The sequence below is a fragment of the Crocuta crocuta genome, unplaced genomic scaffold (genome assembly GCF_008692635.1).
Source record: "Crocuta crocuta isolate KB4526 unplaced genomic scaffold, BGI_CrCroc_1.0 scaffold3, whole genome shotgun sequence".
Classification (NCBI taxonomy): Eukaryota; Metazoa; Chordata; class Mammalia; order Carnivora; family Hyaenidae; genus Crocuta; species Crocuta crocuta.
In genome coordinates, this window is record NW_027529934.1 from 10,873,025 (window position 1) to 10,891,421 (window position 18,397).

The 18,397-nt window shown below is 38.1% G+C and overlaps 1 long non-coding RNA gene across 6 annotated transcripts in view; it reads left to right on the forward strand.

The window, feature by feature from the left end:
- Positions 1-18,397, forward strand: part of LOC144230807 (uncharacterized) — a 293,282-nt gene that overhangs the window by 131,795 nt on the left and 143,090 nt on the right. For 3 of the 6 annotated variants that reach the window (XR_013334886.1, XR_013334887.1, XR_013334883.1), the window contains exon 2: positions 14,746-14,865. This is a non-coding gene — a long non-coding RNA (uncharacterized LOC144230807). Of the gene's footprint in view, positions 1-13,917; positions 14,036-14,745; positions 14,866-18,397 lie in introns of all 6 variants that reach the window. The other 3 variants (XR_013334882.1, XR_013334885.1, XR_013334884.1) reach the window with 2 other exon arrangements.

The following is an 18,397-nucleotide window of genomic DNA, read 5'->3' on the forward strand; positions in this document are numbered from 1 at the left end:
AGAAAAACAATGATTAAAAATAAATATCCCTGTAACCTTTGGACATTACATTGAATATAGGATGATTGTTATAGGGGCTAAGAATTTCCACAGTCTATTTCATTAATTAAAAAAATTGTCTGGGTGGCTCAGTCAGTAAAGCCACCAACTTTGCCTCAGGTCATGATCTTGTGGTTTGTGGGTTTGAGCCACGACGGACTCTGTGCTGAGAGCTTAGAGCCTGGAACTTGCTTTGGATTCTGTGTCTCCATCTTTCTCTCTGCCCCTCCCCTGCTCATGTTCTGTCTCTGTTTCTGTCTGTCTCTCAAAAATGAATAAACATTTAAAAAATATTTTTTAATCACAAAACGTTTTTTTAAGTTTATTTATTTATTTTGAGAGAGAGACAGTGAGAGAGAGCAGGAACATGGGAGGGGAAGAGAGAAAGCATCCCAAGCAGGCTCACCGCTGTCAGTGTGGTGCTCAAACTCACAAACTGCGAGATCGTGACCTGAGCTAAAACCAAGAGTCGGACACTTAACTGACTGAACTGCTCAGGCACCCCCCAAAACATCACAAAACTTTTGAGTAGTAGACAATCATTCAGGATTACAAATGAAAACAAAAACATAAAAATGATTACCTAAACAGTAATCAAATAAATAACTACTAAAATTAACCTCTCAAACCTATGAAATTAAGAAAGATTTTTAAAAATGAAATATCCAGTTTTATCAAGAATATAGAGAAAGAAGTATTCATAAACAGCTTATTGGCCAGTGAGGATGTAAACAATGTAAACAATGTGAGGATTCCATTTGGTCAGTTTGGAAATGAACGTTAGTGCCTTAAAGTCTGCCTTTTCTTTGAGCCAGTATTTATACTTAGAGAAATGCATCCTAAATAAATAATTATTATGGTAGGATTCTGGTAGAGGTTAGCAACAAAAATGTTCATTCAGCACTTATTTTACTAAGAAGTAAAGAGACATAGTCTCAATATTACTTTATGTGGTAAATACATTTTTATCAAGTCCTGTTATATGCCAAATTCCATCATTCCTCAGAATCTTTGGGTACAATGGTGAAAAAGGTATGGTTTCTCCCATCAGATACCTACAGCCCAGATGATACATCCATTCAGTGGAATTCTAGGCACTCATTAAGAATGATGCTATAAACTTCTGCTTTAGCCAAGATGGAGTTACAGCGCTTGGATTTACCATACTACATTAACTGAAAAGTACCAAAGAAATACTACAAAATAATGGTTTCCAGGCATTGGAAAACAAACAGTGTAGGACTGAAAGAAAGGAAATTAACAAAAGGGGTACTAAGATTGTAGCATGTTACTATCTAGAGGAAATATGACTGGGGCCAGGGGAAGTCTCTGCTAATCTTGCTGAATTGAAGAGATGAAGATCAGACTTTGCGGAATGTCAGTGCTGCCAGATTTTTCAAAGTGGAGTACTGAGGAGACAGGACTCCATAAAGAGAGAACTCCAGAGATCTCTAGAGGGATCCCCTTGAGTCTTTGACTAAGAAGTGATCTGTGCACATGTGAGAGGAAACTTTCTGAGGCCAGGGAAGTAACTGCTAGAAGGATGGGCAGAGCAATATTTGGAGCACACAGGGTTGGGAAATATTCATGTTGCTACTAGCTAGAGCACAAAGATTTCATAGAGCAGAATACTTGGAAAGTCACCACTTTAATAATGGAGATAAATTGGACTTGACTAAAGGCTGCTCTGGACCTGCCCTAATAAAGCTTGAAAGCAAGACTCAAAAGGATGCGGCTGATTGAAAATAACTGTACATCAGAAAAAAATCCAACAACTGGTGATGTAAAGTTCACTCTCACTGGCAATCAATCAATAGTCAGTTATTCACAGGCCGCCCCCAGAATCCTGAGTATGAGCTGAAGAGGGCTGCCATTAGGTCAGACGTAGGCATGTTGGAAGTACCAACCACTTGCTCATGCAACTTATGCTTTTAGAATGTGTTTGTACTTTGAAACCTGTAGAAAAACACTTTGACTTGATGATAATATGCTCCAGGGTATATTCAGTTTGTGGAGAAGCAGATGAGATAACCCAGTCACAATGGTCATCTGGTGTCCCGTGATTTGACAATTAGTCTTTGTCAGAGTCAGCAGCAAGGTGTTTCTCTCAAGGGAAATAATGACTTGTTGAAAAGGGCATAACCTTCAGCCAAACCCCTAAGGGCTGCCACATGACTCTTGCATCGGGATTTGCCATGGACTCTATTCAGCATCTGTATTTGCCTCATTTGGTATTTTAAACACTTTGGATCTGATGACTCATAAAAGCCATGTAGTGGAGCTGCTTAAACAGTGGTTCATACCAGATAGAAAGCTCTCTATTGATTTGTATGTGCCAAGTGAGCAGCTTTTTAGGTTCAATCAGTGGGTCAGAGAAGCATACTTATGGGAGTGTTGCCTTCCAATTCCAGAAGAGAGCGGTGACATCTTTTGCTTTTTTTTTTAGTGAAGAGGGATACAAGGCTAATAACTTTACCTGCACTTTGGGGGTGCTATCTCAACTTGTCTCAAATCAGTGAACTCCCAGAAACTTTATTGAAGTTTCAGATCCTGACATCATCTTGGATTTTCTTCCTTCTTTTTATATACACTGTCTTAGCAAGGTATCTAGTGTAATATACTTCTTTTTGTCATATGGAGGATCAGTGAGATATGGAAATGGTGTTGTTATTAAGGGATCCATTGACTAGATTTTAGCACAGATCCAGGAACTTTGCAGATAAGGATTTTGGTGTCTGCATACTGAAGAAAGAAGAAAACAAATTTTCTTGATTAATAGCTATATATCAGGTTCTAAGGACAATGTTGATTTGTTTAAGCAAAATGACTACCTCTAGAAGAGCAGGTGCAATTAGAGATGCTACTTGCTTAAGTTTATAATAATCCACTGTTATTCTGTAAGACCCATCTTTCTGCTACAGTGATCAAAAGGTAAGGCAGATGGGAGCACATGGGTGGCTTAGTTGGTTGAGCTTCTGACTCTTGAATTTGTCTCAGGTCATGATCCCAGGATGGTGGGATCAAGCCCTGTGTTGGATCTTAAGATTCTTTCTCTCTCTCTACCCCTCTCCCTCCCTTTCTCCCCCTGTCTCAAATAAAATTCAAAATTTTTTTCCAAAAAGGTAAAGTAAATGGAAATGTGATATGAATCACCAGTTCTCCATCTTTCATCTTTTTTTTAAATTTTATTTATTTTTTTTTTCTAGGAGAGAGAGAGACAGCGTGAGCAGGGGAGGGTCAGAGAGAGAGGGAGTCACAGACTGAAACAGGCTCCAGGCTCTGAGCTGGCAGTCAGCACAGAGCCCGACGCGGGGCCCGAACCCACGAACCGCAAGATCATGACCTAAGCGAAAGTCGGATGCTTAACCTACTAAGCCACCCAGGCGCCCCACCATCTTTCATCTTTGATGGTGGAACTAGTCTTTGTATTAGCAGTTGGGAGTTCAGAGAGCTTTTACTTATCCATTTGTATCACTCCACAGTTCAGAGAATGAATGTGTAAATTCTGCCCACTTTGGGGTCTACCTATTCCAAGTATACACCCAACTTGGAATATAATCACATGATGGGTTCATGGTTACATTGAGCCTGGGAGTAGGTGGGCATCTCTGATACTATAATCCCTAACTACGAACGGTGTACCACGGGACAGGTTTCCAGGAATTCACACATTTTAGAGCCAATGTTAATAAAGATTCAGAGTACCGGATATTTCCTTTCTCTAGTGCATGGTTAATCTTGTCAAATGGCCATACTTCCCGTATTTTCCATAGGAAAAGCTAGAAGGAGGATAAGCAATACTTGCTTTTATGTGGTTGCAAGTTTTTCCCTCAAAGGTACCTTTCTTTTCTTTCCAGGTCTGTGGTTTCATATCAGAGAATTGGATGAGGAGAGTAGGTTTCTATTATAGTGGCTCAAATCAGCCTTTTATGTGCCACACCATTAATACCAAGTGGACTTTTATTGTATTCAGCCACAAGCAGGCAAGGAAATGGATTATTCTGTACAGCCTCCAGAAAAGAATGCAGCCCTACTGATATTCTGATGTTAGGGCTTTTGACTTTCAGAACTATAACAGAGTAATTCTGAGTTGTCTTTAGCCACAATATTTTTGTTAGCCTATTACAGGAGCTAAACACTAAAGCTGATTCCTAGTTTTTTTTGTTTGTTTGTTTTCTTGGTTTTTTAAAAAAGGTTATTTATTGAGAGAGAGAGAGAATGAGAAGGGGAGGGGGGGCGGGCGGGGGGGACAGAGGATCTGAAGCTGGCTCTGTGCTGATAGCAGAAGCCCGATGTGGCGCTCGAACCCATGAACCATGAGATCATGGCCTGAGTTGAAGTCGGACACTTAACCGACTGAGCCACCCAGGTGCCCCTGATTCCAAGTTTTAAAGACAAGAAACAAAATGGTTATTTCAAGTAGTAGAGACTTATCAAGTGGCTCACAGAACCTCCAGGAAGGCTGGAAGGCAAGCCCCAGAGGCTCCCTATCAGAAGCCATAACACAGTCTTCCTGCAGACAAGCCTCACTGACCTGCGGCAGGCCCCTTGGGGGCTTTGTATTGTTGACAGAAACACTGGATGCTAGGCCTCAAACACTGTTGTTACAATTGCAACCTCTCAGGAAATCGGATGTAGATGCTGCCGTGTATCATCCTCTCTAGAAATAGATTGTGTGCAGTCTCCGCTTCTTTAGGTCATTAACTTCTAATCAAACCCTGGAGTCCAGCGTCTGACTCTTGGTTTTGGCTCAGATCATGATCTCACAGTTGTGAGATCAAGCCCCATGTCAGGCTCTGTGGAGCCTGCTTAAGGTTTTCTCTCCCTCCCTCCGCCCTTATCCCCTCCTCTAAAAAACAAACAAACAGAAAACAAAAAAGAACCTGGAGACTATATTTCTGATTGCCCTGGCTTGGCTTCTATGCTGACACCATAGCTGTAAGGGAGGTTAAAAAAGTGAGTTTCTGGTATATTTGGCTTCTTTGATCTGTTTCCAAGATGGTGGAGTCCTCATATAAGAAGGTGATGCATACATTGGTTACTAACAAGGACGAGTAACATCCACCATAGCACGTACAATCCCAGAAGAGGAGACATTGTTTCTGCCTACCAGGACCTGTTTCAGTTTCTGAGAAGGATTTTAACTGGCCTGGCTTGGGTCCTTTGCTGTATTTTTTATGGTGAGAAGAGGTTCACTGAGCAGCTGGTTTGGGTGGGGATCCCTGACTGACACAGCCTCTTGTGGAAAGGTGCAGGTACCCAAAGGGAAAGTGGTTCTGTTATCAGAGGAAGGGGAAAAGGAAAAAAGGCAGAGCTCATGTTTATAGCTAGGCCATCTTGAATCCCGGCTAGACCGCTTGCTAATTTGTAAAGTCCAATTTGCTCAGACATACCTGCAGTTTACCAGAGGAGCGAAGAGTCCTGATTCTGGTGCCAGGTTGCCTGGTGTGAATTTAGGTCCTGTCACTTAACAACGGTGTGATTTTGTGTGTCAATTCTCTCATTTGTAGAATGGGTGTAAGAATAGTACCTACTTCATAGAACAGTTGGCATTAACACCAGATTTAATACTTGTAGTGAGCTTAGTGCCTGGTTATAATAATCGCCATCATTAATTATTAGTATTTTAATGTAACTCAGGCACACAAAGAAAGAAACTTAAAATTATTTTTATGTAACTGATCGAATCTAGTTTTCAGACTCTTATTTCTGCTGATGGTGGTAGGGGTGTGGGTTGTGGGAAGGGAACTAAAATTTACTAGTAAGAGGTAATTTACATAGTGTCTTTTAAATATAAAAGCAATCAGTTTAGAACTGAAACTCCATATGAAGCTGTCTCCTCTCTGTCATGGGGTCTCACCGCCCTCCCCTGCCTTCCCCAGTATGACTGGATGCAAGGACAATTAGATTATCATGGTGGCAGGATGGCACTTGGGCTGTCTCCTGTGTCTTCTCTGATGCCTGATGGGTGTGACGGGTCGCTTCATGTGCCCAGGTGTCACTGAGGTATGGCTGGTCCTGCCTGCTCTGGGGCATCAACTGTTATCTTCCCCTGAAGAATTTGAGTCCTATCGTAGCCTCTAGACAAAGAGTCCCTGCTCATTGTGACCCTTCATCCTAACCTCCAGGCTGCTTGGCTTCAGTTTCCCTCGGATGCCCAGGAATTCTATCTTTTTGCTTTCTATATATTATGGTGTGAGATACCATCCTACACGGTGTGTACATTATGAACCCAGCGTCATGTGGAACCGGGATGTAAAATTCTAGTCTTCTTTAAGGAGTTTGCATTTTTAAAAAGTTATTCTTTTGAGAAATGAGGAATGACTCCCACCGTACTTAGATTCCTCTAGGTCTGTTTGGGTGTTTCTCTTCCCATTTGCATCCTCACCCAGGGTTTTGACTGTTAGAGGACCGTCAAGATACCTGAGTCTGAACTCCTTCATTTTTTCCTCACTGTCCCCTCTCATTTCCAGCTCCTTCAGTGACTGAAAGTTTGTTTGTTTGTTTGTTTTCTCTTTCCTTTGAGTTGAGAGCTTTATCATATCTTGAGTTCTTTCTAGCTTAATTTCCCTGCATTGTCTTTCAGGCTCCGGTTCTTAGTATTTCAAGAAAGGCCTTTTGCATTTCCAAATTTCCATACTTTCTTTTTTTTTTTTTAATATTTTTTATTTATTTCTAGGAGAGAGAGAGAGAGAGACAGCGTGAGCAGGGGAGGGTCAGAGAGAGGGGGGGGAAAANCCTAAGCGAAAGTCGGACGCTTAACCGACTAAGCCACCCAGGCGTCCCTAAATTTCCATACTTTCTTAACAAAACCTGTGGATCAAAACTAAAAATGGAACTAACAAATACAATTTGCAAGTTAAAGCTGAATAATAACTTCTTTGTTCTTTATTCTTCCTCTGAAAGTGTTAAAGCCTCTTGATTGTACTGGGTGGGGAGCCACAAGTCCAGTATGCCAGTATAATATTTTAAAACAGTATCCCTGCTCTACCAGGTCTGCAGTGGATACTTGATAAAAATCTATTCTTGTTATTTTATATAAATATACCTATTCAAATGAAACCAAGAAGTAATGCTTAACTTTATGCATAAATATTAAAGTTGCTCAGCAATACCATTCATTTATTCATTCAGGAAATATATATTAATAGCCCACGATATTCTAGGACATTCTAAAGAAGTTCTGTAACTTCTTTTGTAGAGTTTGAACAAAATTGGCAATATTGCTTTTAATAGTGACATTTTCTACAGAGTATCCCCAAACTCGTTAGTAACTAAGTTGGATATGGTCCCAAATGGAGCAAGTATATACCAAATCTATCCATTAGCAAGCGGTAATTTTTCAGTGTAGTGTCCCAGTTCAATGAGATTAAATTCCTTCCTCTGTCGCCCACTCAGTATTAGCCAAGTATGGAGTGAATGATCAAGTTGTTGCTGAGAGCAGCCATGCAAATCTTTCTGCTTGACCAAACCCAGCCCAGTGAGACAAGAACATTCTTGGATCTGTGGGTTTCTTTTTCCTTTTTGTCCAACCCTGGCCACAAGCTCTGACATCGGCCATGGCAGTGATAAGTTATACTGATTCCAAGAAGGAGATCCATTTAGTTCCACTGATTTGTGGAATGGGAAACCATTGGTAGGATCAAACTGGTGTCTGGTACCAAGAAGAAAAGGCATTATCCCAAGGAGCACAGTCCTGACTGCAGTTTTGACCCTCTGTTTTCTATTTTCATGTAAATCATGATATGATTAGACTTTACATGGTGAAGTCATTGAGAAAGCAAGTGATTGGAAACATCTTGGTTATGCTATTAATCATGTGTAGATCAAATTACCAATAACTAGTTAATAAGATAGTATGTATGACTCATATAAACTTATATAACTTAATTTTAACCAGTTCTCAGTAATGATAAAAATATAACCAATTTTCCAAAGACATATGACTTTTTTATATGTGTGAGAGAGATTTTAAGTGTTTTGCTATAAGTGAAATGGCAATTTTTCATGTGCAAAAGCATCTTTTAGAAAGATAGCAGTAGATATGTCAAGATGAAACTGAAGATGCTTACCCATACAGGAAAATGTCATACGTAGCTAGATTGACTCGTAAGTGCAAAGCTTCTTATAGCCTTTTTAATTCTCTGAAACATGTGTTTTACTTGTGTGCTAATGACACTCACATAGGTAACTCACCTATAATAAGGGCTATTTCCTTGGAAAATGATCTCAAGTTACCTATGCTTCTGAGACTGTTAGGTCAAATGCCTGTGAGATTCTTTGGAACCAGGATGGGTGTAACATTTTCTAGTCTTTGAGCTGATTTCTATGCAGCATATATGTTCCTAAAAAGCTGTTTTGAACTATACATTTGTATATCTCATCATTTTCAGTGTAATAAAGATCTTACTATTTAGAGGAACTCTCAAATATCCAGATCGAAAATCATCTTGTACTCTGTCTGACTAATCACAATACAATTTAGCTATTTTATAGTTTTTTTCTTAAAAGCAGGACACATACACTTTATAGTTAAGATATTGGAAAATGCTAGATTTTTGTTAATGTATAAAGTGCACAGATCTTAATGATACATTTTGACAGTTTTGACAAATGGATGTACGTATGTGCCGAACATCCCAATAAAGATCTAGAACATTTCCACAACTTGTGAGATTGCTTTATGTGCCTTTGCAGTGAGCCCCTCCCTCTGATCCCCCCCAACCATTGTTCTGATCTCTATTACCGTAGTTTAGTCTATTCTTGAGCCTTCCATATAATAGAATACACTCTTGCATCTAGATTCTTTTACTCACCAAAATGTTTTTGAAATTTGAGATTCATGTTGATATGGGTATCAGTAGTTCATTTTTTTAATATTGCTGTACAGCTTTCCATTTTATGATTATATCACAGTTTGACCGTTCTTTCATTGATGGATGACATTATAGTTTCCAGTTTTGGCTTTTCATTGATGGATGACATTATAGTTTCCAGTTTTGGGCTATTATGAATAAAGCTGCTATGAATGTTCTTATACAAGTCTTCATGTAGACATGTTTTCACTTTTCCTGGGTAAGTGCCTAGGAGTAGGATTCTTGGGTCATAGAGTAGGGATATGTGTAACTTATAAAGAACAAAAAAGTCATTTTTGAAGAGGTTGCTGCATTTTTCTCTCCTACCAGTAATAGGAGAGTTCCAATTTGTTTCATATCTGTGCCAATATTTATATTGTAAGTTATTAAACTTTAGCAATTTGAGTGGTATGTAGTAGTGACTTGTGGTTCTAATTTGATTTTCCCAGATGACTAATGATGTTGAGTATTTTTCATGTGCTTCTTGGTCATTTATGTGCCTTGTGTTTCTTTTTTTTAACGTCTTTTCTTTCTTTAAAAAATTTTTTTTCGGGCGCCTGAGTGGCTCAGTCGGTTAAGCATCCGACTTTGGCTCAGGTCAGGATCTCACATCTCGTGGTTTCGGGCCCCGCGTCGGGCTCTGTGCTGGCAGCTCAGAGCCTGGAGCCTGCTTTGGATTCTGTGTCTCCCTCTCTCTCTGACCCTCCCCTGCTCACGCTCTCTCTCTCACAGAGCCCGACGCGGGGCCTGAAACCACAAGATGTGAGATCCTGACCTGAGCCGAAGTCGGACGCTTAACCGACTGAACCACCCAGGTGCCCCTAAATGTATTTTCAAGTTTTGCCTATTTAAAAAATTGCATTGTCTTTATTATTGATTTATAGTAGTATTTTATATATTCTGGATACCAGTCCTTTATCAGATATGTGCAACAATTATTTCTCAGTTTCTGGATTGTTTATTCATTTTCTTAATGTGTTTTTGATGAGCCAAAATTGTTTAATTTTGATGAAGTCCACTTGATTATTCTTCATTTATGATTAACACTTTTTAAAAATCTTATCTAAAAAATCTTTGCCTATTCCAAGATCATAAAGATAGTCTCTGAAATTTTCTTCTAACAGCTTTATAGTTTTAAGTTTTATGGTAAATCTATAAATTTTTGTATGATGTAAGACAGAAGTTCAGATTGTCCTTTTTCTTTTTCTTTTTTTTAATGTTTTTATTTAGTTTTAAGAGAAAGCAAGACAGAGTGTGAGCAGGGGAGGGACAGAGAGAGAGAAAGACACATATAGAATCCCTGAGGCAGGCTCTGGGCTGTCAACACAGAGCCCACCTGATGCAGGGCTCAAACTCATGATCTCACGAGATCATGACCTGAGATAAAATCAGATGCTTAACCAGATGCTTAACTGACTGAGCTACCCAGGTATCCTTGAACTATTCTTTTTTATATAGATATACATGTTTTTGTTAGCAGCATATGTTGAAAAGACATTTTTCCCCCACTCAATTGAATGAACACCTTTGTCAACTATCAATTTTCCATCTAGCATGGAAATTTTTGGACTCTATTTTATTCCTCTGATTTATTTGAATATACACTAATATTAAACCATCTTAGTTACTGTGGCTTATAGTAAATCTTAAAACCAGGTAGTATAAGTACTTTAATTTTGCTGTATGAACCTTGTAATCTGAAACCTTGCAAAATCATCTATTCATTTCTTTATAGATTTCTTAGGATTTTCTATGTACAAAATGAAGTCATCTACAAATAAAGGCTATTAAAATTTTTATTTTCTAACATTTATGTGTTTTTTTTGCTTCATTGCACTGGCTGAGATTTCCAGTTCAAACTTAAGTAGAAGAGCCATTCTTAGGAGAACTTGCTTCTAATCTTAGGAGAAATAGGTTAGTCTTTCACCGCTAAGTATAATGTTAGCTGTGTTTTACATAGATGCTCTGGTAAGTAATAAGACATATTATTATTATATAATCTGCCACCAAGTCCTCTCACAGAGCTTGTAAAATCATTGTAATCTCCTCAGTCATAGGGATGCTAAGCACTCCTTGTGTTCTAATACCTACCTCATCTTTGACCTCCGGTGCTAACACTATGCTCCTAAATCCCTTGGAACTTCCTGGGTGATAGGAGAGTCTTTTGTTCTAAAGAAGCAAGGCTTGGTAGGGTAATTATCCATATAACTTTAGGATGGGGAATGTTGACCAGAAAGATCAACCCGTGATTAGTAGTTCAGAACTTTTAAGCCTCGTCTCGCATCCTCCAAGGAACGGACAGGAGTTAGGGACTGAATTAATACTCCATCATGCCTACGTGCTGAAACCTCTGCAGAAATCTCTAAAATAACAGTGTTCGGAGGCTCTCTGGACTGGAGAGAACATTCATGTGCTGAGAGGATAGTACATTTTAACTCCCCAGGGAAAGAAGCTCCTTAAACTGAGGACACTTCTAGACCTCACCCTATGTACCTCTTCATCTGGCTGTTCATCTGCATCCTTTATCATGTCCCTTCTTATATGAACTGGTAAATATGTTTCTCTGAGTTCTGTGAGCCATTCTAGAAAATCATTGATCCTGAGGAGAGGGTCATGGGAACCTCTAACTTACAGCTGCTCAGTTACAGATACAGGAGGTCCAGAGTTGCCTCTGGCATCTGAAATTGGTCAAATCTTTGAGTCTGAGCTCTTAACTTGTGTGATTTAACAGTAACTCTAGGTACATAGTGTCAGAATTGAATTGTAGGACACCTAGCCAGGTATCAGATCATTGGTTGGTGTGCGCAAAAAAGCCCACACAATTGGTGTTAGAGGTGTTGGTGAGAGCAAGAGGAAAGAAAACGATAGTTTACTTTTATGATTTTTATCAGACTTCAGATATTCCCTTTCTATGCCCAGTTTTCCCAATTTATGGATTTGAATTTTGTCATACTTTATGCTTTTAATGAGATACTGTTATAATAAATTACACTGAATAACTAATCTTGCATTAGTAGGAAAGAGCCTATTGGTCATGGTGCATTATACTCTTTACATATTACTAGATTTAATTTACTAATATTTTTAAAAGAATTTTTGCACTTATAAGTTACAAACAGAGGGAGGGAGACAAACCATAAGAGACTCTTAAATACAGAGAACAAACTGAAGGTGGTTGGGCAGGGGCAGGGAAGAGGGGAAAATGGGTGATGGGCATTGAGGAGGGCACTTGGGATGAGCACTGGGTGTTGTATGGAAGCCAATTTGACAATAAATTATATTAAAAAATAAATGTTTATAAACTTAAATATCTTTAACAGTTAAAGGAATGTCCAGATTTTTAAATTACTTCTATTGTCAGTTTTCATAATTTGTGTTTTTAATGGGCATTTCCCATTTCATCTGAGTTGGAAATTTTATTGACATAAAGTTTTTTATGTTATTCCCTTATTCTCTTAAGGTCTGTAAGGTCTGTAGTGGTCTTTAGTCCATTCTGATATTCGTAATTTGTGTCTTTTCTTTCTTCCCTTTTTTTTTTTTTTAATCTTGATCAGTCTCAACAAAGTTAATTACTTTAAAAAATCTTTTCAAAGATCCAGCTTTTGGCTTTTCAATTTTATCTATTCCCTATTTATCATATCATTGTTTTCCAGTCTTTTATGTTTTCTTTCTTGTAATAAATTTAAGTTTAATTAGCTCATACTTTTCCAGCTTCTTTATATGGAAGTCTAGGTCATTACTTTAACATAAACATTCGAAGCTAGAAATTGCCCTCCAAGCACAATTTTAGCTACATCCCACACATTTTGACTTTATTAGCATTTTGCTTGAGATATTTTCTGGTTTACATTTAAATTGTTTCTTTGACTTATGGATTATTTAGAAGTAGGTTAATTTCCAAATTCTGAGGTTTTTCTATATATCTGTTGGTAATTGATTTTTAAATTCTGTTGTAGTCAGAAAAGTACTCTATATAATTAAGTTCTCTGAAAATTTTATGGTTTGATTTATGCCCTATCATATGGTCCATTAAGATGTTTGTTCCATGTGCATTTGGAGAAAAAGTATTTTAAGCAGTTGTTGGTTGTGTTTTATAAATACCAAGTACATCAAGTTGGTTTTTAGTGTTGTTAAATCTTCACTGTCCTTACTGATTTTTCTCTATTTGACACATTAATATAATGACTGAAAGAAAAATGTGTATACTGTCTCTGTCTATAGATTTGTCTCTTTTCTCCTTCAGTTCTGTCAATTTTTGCTTCATGTATTTTGAACCTCTGTTATTAAGCGCTTATGCGTTTATGATTACCATATAGTGAATTGAACTTTTTAACAATATGAAATATCCCTCTTTATCTCTAGTAATATTCCTTGTCTTGAAGTCTACTTTGATATTAACATAATCAATAAGAAAATAAGAGACTTTAAAATGCTGTATGTTTATTTCTCTTATCTGCCAACTTCCTATTCCTCCTGCTGTCCTTTGCTGGGCAGTGTTAGCACACTGGTGGGGTACAGGTGGGGTCACTGTTGTTTTCTGAAAATTGGGCTGTGGGGTGCCTGGCTGGCTTAGTCGGTTAAGCGTCCGACTTTCGCTCAGGTCATGATCTCGCGGTTCGTGGGTTTGAGCCCCACGTCAGGCTCTGTGCTGACTGCCAGCTCAGAGCCTGGAGCCTGTTTCAGAGTCTGTGACTCCCTCTCTCTCTGACCCTCCCCTGCTCATGCTGTCTCTCTCTCTCTCTCCTAGAAATAAATAAAACATTAAAAAAAAATTGGGCTGTATTGAGATCAGTGCAGGGAAACAGCACAAGTCGTTTGTTGATCTCAGGCTATATAAATAGGATGACTTGACTTTCTCTACTTTTGGAAATGTTTTTGATTTTCGCTACCAGTAAGCTACTAGAGGCATTATTTTGCCTTAGAGAGATCAAAACTTAGAAGTATCTTCAGGTGGTGTCAGATTGCTAAGAATTGTAGTTTCTTTTCTTCAATTGTCTTTATTTTCAATATTTTTACATTATAGGAGAATTCTATGGCGTTTTGATTTGAAAAGTTTGAGATTCATGCACTGAAACTTCCAGTCTGGGAGCCAAGAGAATGGTATTTTTGCCTTGTTTAAAATTCCAAATGTATGACTTAAGGCAAGTCCTTTAAAATTTATCCCAACAAAAAACAAAGATAGCGATGTTTATCCTAACCTACAACTAACTCATGGAATTTTATAATTGGATATGACCTTAGAGATTATCTGTTTCTACCTGGTAATTTTATGTGAATGGAGACTGAGGCTTTGAGAAGCTCAATGATTTGCCTAAAGACATTCAGTGTGTTCATAGCAGACTGGAATTTGAACCCTGGATTCTTGTTACCAATCTAATGTGATTTGTGTGGTTTTTTTTTTTTTAAACTCAAATATGATGAATTTAGAGAGCATTTAGAAAGATTTCAAGATTCCAAAATAATGAGTCTATACAAATCATGACTAATATAATGTGTTATGTGATATAAAACATTAAAAAATGCTGTTACATGAATTTCAAAAAGTAGTGCTTATTTTTATAGCTGAGCTGAAACTCAAACAAATATGTTAGAAGAGCCCCATAAATTCTTGTCAAGTACCAAATAATCTGATTTAAAGATATCATTTTCTTCATTATTGACATAAGATACCAATTTGTATAGCTTTCTAAGATTACAAATGTTTCATTTGATCCTCACAAACAGCACTATAAAAATAATTGCAATTATTGCTGAGTGTTTACTATGTGCCAGGAACTCTTCTAAGTGCTTTCTATCTATTAACTGCACCCTTAAAACAATCCTAGTGACTACTATTGTCCTTGTTTTATAGATGAGGAAACCCAGGCACAGAGAAATAACTTGTTCTGCCTTGAGGCTAAGTGAGGACTGGCCTGAGAATGGATGCCTCTGGCCACTTTGCCACAGAGCTGCTTAGGTGGACAGGACAAAGGTACAGATTGTTCTTTATCTTTTTCCCATGGCATTTTGTTTCGTTGTGCTTTTCCAACGCTGCTATTTACACAGAACACTTTACCTAAGTACTCCTTCCAAGGCCATATGATGCATTATACAATTTGGCACTGGCCATGTCTAGGGCATTAGGGAGAATGTTTCTCAAGGTATTGAAAAAAATCATGATAATTTTTCTTATAACTAAAATGAAACAAAATCTTTAAATTTTTTTTTTACGTTGTGATAGTTGAGGCTTCAAATTACAGCAATTAAATCCTTAGACAATATATCTTGTTTTCTACTCCAACTTTTATTACAAATAGTTCTTTCCTCTGTTACACTATTCAACTTGCAAACTTTTATTTCAGGAAGAGAATTGTAATTTCATGTAATTATTTTTCTATATTATGCAAAAAGAAGAAAGTCAAGAGAATGAGAAGATAAGTCACAGACAGGGACAAAACATTTGCAAAAGACACATTTGATAAAGAACTGTTACCCCAAATATACGAAGAACTCTTAAGACTGAACAGTAAGACAACAAACAATCTATAAAAAAGGCCAAAGACCTTAAATGACACCTCACCAAAGAAGGTATACAGATAGCAAATAAACTTATGAAAAGATGTTACATATCGCATGTCATCAGAGAAATACAAATTAAGGCAGCAAGGAGATACCAGTACACATCTATTAGAATGGCCAAAATTTGGAACCCTGACAATACCCAGTGCTAAGGGGGTTGTGGAGCAGCAGGAACCCTCCTTCATAGTTGGTAGGGATACAAAATGGTACAGAGACTTTGGAAGACAATTTGGCAGTTTCTTATAAATCTAAACATACTCTTACCATATGATCCACCAGTCACATTTGTTGGTATTGACCCAGAGGAGATGAAAACAAGTCCGTACAAAAACCTGCACATGGATGTTTATAGCGCCATTATTCATTAAATGCTAAAACTTAAAAGCAACCAAGGTGTCTTTCAGTAAGTGAATGGACAAATACACTGTGGTACATCCAGACAGTGGAATATATTCAGTGTGAAAAAGAATTGAGCTGTCAACCCATGAAAAAACATGGAGGAAATTTAAATGCATATTACTGAGTGAAACAAGCCAATCTGAAAAGACTACATACTGTACGATTCCAACTTATGGCATTCTGGAAAAGACAGAACTATGGAGACAGGAAAAAGATCAGAGGTTCCTAGGGGAAGGGATGAATAGGTGAAGCACAGAGGACTTTTAGGGCAGTGAAACTATTCTATACTGTAATGATGGGTACATGTCATTATTCATTTGTCCAAACACATAGAATGTACAGCAACGAGAGTGAGCCCTACTGTAAACTATGGGCTTGAGTGATTATGGTATGTCAATATAGGTTCACCAGTCGTAACAAATGTACCATTCTAGCGATGTTGATAACAGGGCTGTGCAGGTGCAGGGTCAGGGAGTATATGCGAAACCTCTGTAACTCCCTTGCAATTTTGCTGTGAATCTAAAGTTGAGATAGAAAAATAAAGTATTTAAAAGAGAAGATAGAAGAACAGAAATGAACGGAACTAAGTGACCCATACGAATAATAGAGATAGAAAGGAGTTTAGGAGGATGGGACTGAGTGAAAGACAGAGATTTATAGGTGGAGATGATGAGTTCCGTTTTATATTTTATTATGCCTCTTTATGGAGCACTTACCATGAACCAGATACTGTGTGAATATTTTGTAAGCTAATTCGCATAACCACCTAATGAAGTAGATGCCATATTATTCCCACCCTATACATGTGGGAACAGAAGCTTAGAGGGGAGTTAGGAAATAAAGTTTCATTACAAGCAATAGACAGAGCTGGGACCCAAATCCAGATGGATCCTTCTAAGGGAGGTGCCCCAATCACCCTTCTATACTCTTCTGAGATGCATGTGGAACTACCTTATAGAGATATCCACTAGAGAGTTTAAAAGTCTGAAATCCAAGATTAGCAATGAATGAATGGGTAACTATAGAATAGAAGTGGCCATTGAGGTGGAGATTAACTAAAAAGAAGACAAAGGATGACTTGCCACTTTGCATGGGTTTAGGTGAGAAATAACTTCATGACAGAGAGGGAAAGGAAATGGTGATCATATTATTGGTGTACTGGCCTCGGAACATGCTTGTCATCTGTTATGGGTGAGTTTATTGCAGACGGGTCTAGAGTCAGGGGATTGATTAGACTGATGAGATTCAGAATTTAGGCCTTTTAGGAAAATCAGTGTTAGGCAAATTATCAGCATCAGTTATCAGTTAAGATTTATGACAGGAAGTAATAATAATCAGAATGCTCCGAACAAATTACTCCATTGAAGAAAGCCAACTTTGAAAAAAGGGCTTCTCTTACTTTCTAATCAGGTGTTTATGACAACTGTCACAACAGAAGAAATGGCTTTACTTAGGAAGATTTTTTGCCCAGTAAACTTGGACTTCACCTATAAAGTTATCCACCTCCAATCAGATGACCCACTCTAAGACAAGTATAAGGGATGGGATTGTTTTTCTTTTCTATTTATGGTTGTCAGTACTTTGCAGATTGAACCTTTAGTGATCCTTCAAGCCATCTTCTCTCCTTTGGGAATAATGCTGTGGCTACATACTGTGGGCCTTGTAGTTTGAAATGGACAAAAACTCACTGTGTGCCAGTGCTGTGTAGAAGATGCAGCATCACGGTCATGCCTGCCTGAGAGCTCAGACCCTATTTCCAGCTGGGCTCAGGGCTCTGTAGCCTTGATTGTAAGATGGATAAAAATGAAATGTGAAAATAAAAAATGCACCTCTTACCTGGTTAGGTTCTGCTACTTTAAAACCGTTTAGTCTTGAAATTCTGTGAAGCCCCATTTGGTTTTTCAGATTTCTACCGCCCAGTAAACGAATCTAGTTTTCTTCACTTTTCTGTACTGTTGGCTGCTTACCCAGAGATTCAAGACATTAATCAAAAGCAGTACCCAAATCACATTTTTTTCATCCTTTCTATTTTTTTACTCTCAAGAAATGTTTATATTCAAAAGCATGTAAATTTTCTGTTTCCAAGAAACGATGTGAAATGAACACTTTGACCTTCTTCCTTTCCACTTTTCTTCTTGGAAAGAGCTGCCTTGGATCAGAGATTTCCAGATTTCATTGTAGTTCCATCAGGGATGAGCCTTGAGGCAATGGGCAAAGTATTCAGACACATTGGTCCTCAGTTTCCTCATCTGTGAAATGAGAATAACCTAATGCTTTAAAGTGTGAAGATACAATGAGACATATTTTCTGTATCTAGCAAGTTTCTTGGTCTACCGTAGGCATCCAATATATACTGTGTCTCTCTTGTCCTCTCTCCTTCTCTTTCAAACTTTTACTCCTTTCTTATCCTCCTGCTGGAAGGGAGAGGATTGAGAACAATAATTCTGTGTCTAGATAGGTCTTCAGTAATGCATGGGAAAGATTTCCCCTTGATTCTACCCCTCATACACTTTCTTTGCTCTCCATTGCAGCCTGCCCTGGTTTGA